This window comes from Condylura cristata, unplaced genomic scaffold (assembly GCF_000260355.1).
Source record: "Condylura cristata isolate star-nosed mole 26May11 unplaced genomic scaffold, ConCri1.0 scaffold00020, whole genome shotgun sequence".
NCBI classification, from domain to species: domain Eukaryota; kingdom Metazoa; phylum Chordata; class Mammalia; order Eulipotyphla; family Talpidae; genus Condylura; species Condylura cristata.
The window spans coordinates 33189345-33193175 of record NW_004567121.1 but is presented as its reverse complement, the minus strand read 5'-3'; the positions used below and the strand labels follow the sequence as shown (position 1 = coordinate 33193175).

The following is a 3831-nucleotide window of genomic DNA, read 5'->3' as shown; positions in this document are numbered from 1 at the left end:
GCGTTCATTTGTCGTCTGGGGGGTAAGTGAGTGGCAGCATCGTGCCGTCCATGGTCAGGGAGGCCTCATCTGGAAGTCACGTTGACAACTGTGTCGATGGCCGGGAGCTGCCTGTCATGCTTAGCAGGAATTGGAGACTCTGGGATGCTTTACATGTAATAAGAATTCAGCTCAATAGCGTCCCACAAGCTAGTACATTATTGTGAAAAAGGAAGGATGTGATTTGAAATTTTTGTGGGGTATATGCTGATGGTTCTCATTACCCAACTAGGAATTTATTTTGTTTCTGAGAAATTCCTCTTGATGGACATGAAAAGGAGTGTGAGTTCTAAGGGCCAGGAAGGCCAGGGGAGGATAATTCACTTTTATTTCTTCTTATTGTGCGTGGTAAAGAATCCATGTCTCAAGACAAATTATTTTTTAAAAGATTTATTTATTTTGCTTACAGAACTGGGGTATAGGCCAGAGGTGCAGGGGTGGTGAGAGGATTCACAAGTGACAGAGCAGGGAGCAGAACAGACAGATCAATGAGATGCACTGCTGAGGGGAGCAGCGGGCAGGTCAGGAGAGGTCTGCCGCATCCATGTGGGTCAGTTCCCTCGCCGGGGATCGAATTCGTGCTGCAGTGGCTTCAGAGATCTTCATAATGTGGTGTTTTAACCCGTTGCACCACCAGGGAGAGCCCTCAAGATAAATTTTTAAGTGTATTAAGTCCACCATCTTATAACGGTTAAAACTGTAGACCTTCAAATGGTTGAAGAGATGAGTGAATGGAATTGAGTCTCATGTTCCAGGTTACACAGGTTACACAGAAGGTGGGACTGGACACATCTCTCACACGCAGGTTCCCTTTATGCTGTGATGTGCATTCTTGGGTTAGAACTGATTCCTTGGTGATCACTTGTTAAAACCCTCTTCCGGGCCCTTCCTGGTGGCGCAGTGGGTTAAAGCACATCACTAAAAAGCTAACGCCACTTCAGCATGAGTTCGATCCCGGCCCCAGAGGTGACCACATGGCGTGGCAGACCTCTCCTGACCCGCCCGCTGCTCCCCTCAGCAGTGTACTTCGCCGATCTGCCTGCTCTGCTCCCCACTCTGTCTCTGGTGAAGCCTCTCACTGCCCCTGAGCCTCTGGTCTGTACCCCAGCTCTGTATGCATAAAATAAATAGATCTTAAAAAAAAAAAAAAACCCTTCCTCTGTGGTCTTGGGTCTCTTGTCCATCATCATTTTGATGCTGGGCTGCACACATGTGCCTCAAAAGCAGGAGAAACAAGGACAATGCAGACTCTGAAGCCTCAAGGTCTACAAGGTGGACGAGATGGAAGTTGGGGGCCCGTGTCCTGTGGGCTCCATCAGTAGGTGGTGGCCAGAATATCTGGCAGGGTTGGGACCTGGGGGTTGGGTTAGAAGGGAGATATTCCAGGAATTCAAATGGAGAAGATATGCGTGGGGGAAATGCTAACCCCCCAAAATAAAAATAAAAATAAAATATAAAAAATGACTTTCTGAGCACTAGAAGGGATTCCTAAATTATCTGTGAGGAGAATTCTTCTTCAGTCCTAGATGAGAAAGCCTGGAATTTTTCACGGCTCCAATCTGGTCCTCTAAGGGTATTCAGGGCTGTGCCCTGTGTACTAAGCACCTCAGAATAATGCGCAAACTAAGAAACATCGTCTCTCTTCTCCAGAATTGAACACCCCAACAGATAATCAAGTAATAAATATCCATAACAGCATATGCATTTGCAGGGGTTGATCCAAATCTGGAGAAGAGAGACGATGTTTTTTAGTCTTTTCATTATTCTGAGGTGCTTAGTACAGAGGACTCTGCCCTGAATACCCTTAGTGGGACCAGATCAGAGCCTGAGGCTGAAGCACTTTTGTGACCTGATTTATCACACAGAACCTGCGCTACACTAACGCGGGTGAGCGTTTGACAAGTGCAGTGTGTCCTCGCTTGTCCAAAGGCTCTGTGGCCTGGCACGCAGGAACCCAAGGAAAGTGCCCCTTTGTGCCTGGACACTTGGCTGTATTCTGTCAGGGGTGAGGGGGCCGATTTCTTTCTTTAGTAATTGATCCCCTGTGGAGAACCCTAAGTGTAAGTCACTTAACCCTTCAGCCCTGGCTTCATCAGTTGGAGGAATTCCTCCCTCACCTGGCAATCACCTGACGCTAATGAAAAATAAACGTGTCATATGGACCACCCCGGCCTGCCTCTTCCTGGAAAGTTCTCCCCTAGAATAGCCCAAGGTTGAGTCCTGCCAAGCTCCAGCGCCCAGGGGACCCCTCATCCCCAGAATGGCTGCTGTAGAGGCCTCTTCAGCTCAGGACATTGACCATAATTCACTCTCCAGGAAACAGGGCCGGACTTTTGGAATAAACTTAGTGATTTAACAATGATTAAATTGCTAACTGAGGGAGAGATCTGGGAGCATTCTTAGTGCTGATAAGATGTAAACGTATTTCTAGCATAATCTTATTTAGAGAGCAGCCTAAAGATGAGGGAATGTGCATGAAAATTACCTTCCTCAGCTACTTGTAAAGAGCCATGTAGGCAGAGTTTGGGATCCTCTTCTACTGAGAGAGGGGGCAGGCGTGGGTAAGACAAAGAACTGTGGGGCCAGAGGCAGAGGGCCTCTCCACAGCCTGCTCCTAGCCCTGCCCCCACCTCATCTTGCACAGCTCAGATGAACATTCTGGGGGCTGGGGAAAGGTGGACAACTAGGTTTTTCCTCACTTCTACTTTCTACTGTCCTTTCCTTTAACCAAACCTCCCCTTCAGGTCAAGTTTCATCTCTTCAGAGCCCCCCAAATTCTGGAAGCATGGCTCTTGTTTTTGCCCACTTTCCTTGTGGGTTTTGATCAAACAAAAAAGCAATTACAAAACCCAGCCTACTTGGACGAGGTCGGAGTAGGTGTCTTTCCTATTTCCTCACTCCCCTTGCCCCGGTCTCCAGAGCGCCCGGCGGGGGGCTTGGAACTGGATTGTGGAGCGCTCTTGGGAGTCCAGCGGTCACCCGCGCCGGGTTTGGGGGCTGCTTGTGGACTGCGGCTTGTGGGGCGGAAACCCAGGGAACCCTGGGCGCCCACAGCTTGGAGCAGCTGGCTCTGGAGAATTATTGCAAGTCTGCACAACTTAAAATCTGCAGTTTGGGGGCGGGAGGGGGAGCGCGGGGGTGGGTCCCCAAGCGTCCCGCTTCTCCTCCAGGCGGATCGCTGAGCGTTCTCGCTCACTGCAGAGGGGCCGGCGACGCCTTCTGGACCACAGGCCGCGGGGGCTGAGGTCCTGAATTGGCCTTGCACCTTCCACCTCCGCAGGCGGGCTTCCCTCGGACCTCCTCTTTCATCCTACGGAACGGACCCGTCGCGTACCCCTTCCGCTCGGAGCAGATGTCCGCCCGCCACCCTTTCCGACTTGGTAAGTCAAGGCAAGGAGCGCGTCAAACAGTCTGTTCTGCAGCCGCCTGGATCGTCAGGCAGCCGGGCCGGCGGTAAACAGACAGGCGCGGGAGCTCTTTTCCTCCTTCGCACTTTGTTTTGAAACAAGTTGGTGCCTCGCGACTCCCTATGAAACCCCGGCAAATTGCAGATGGTCGCTTGGGCCGCCCGAGCGTCGGGGAAGGTCACGGACCCCGCCGGGCCGCGGGGTGCCCAGCCCGGGAGGGTGCGCGGGAGGGTGGCGCGGGGCGCGCTCCTGCTCTCAGTCTCACCCGGCGCGTGGCTCCCGGGGTGACCCTGCTCGTAGGTCGGCACCGGGCGCTCGCCCCACAGGGCAGCATCCGTCCACCCATCCGTGCGCAGGTCGCGTGGTCCGACCCGGCAGCGGGCAG

General features: G+C 52.4%; 1 protein-coding gene across 6 annotated transcripts in view; it reads left to right on the top strand.

Annotated features, from left to right (window-relative positions):
* Positions 1–3211: 3211 nt before the first annotated feature.
* Positions 3212–3831, top strand: part of KCNS3 (potassium voltage-gated channel, modifier subfamily S, member 3) — a 28027-nt gene continuing 27407 nt past the window's right edge. For all 6 annotated transcript variants that reach the window (XM_004686424.2, XM_012727547.1, XM_012727544.1 and 3 more), the window contains exon 1: positions 3212–3419. The gene's annotated coding sequence lies outside the window, so the exon portion shown is untranslated. The remainder of the gene's footprint in view (positions 3420–3831) is intronic.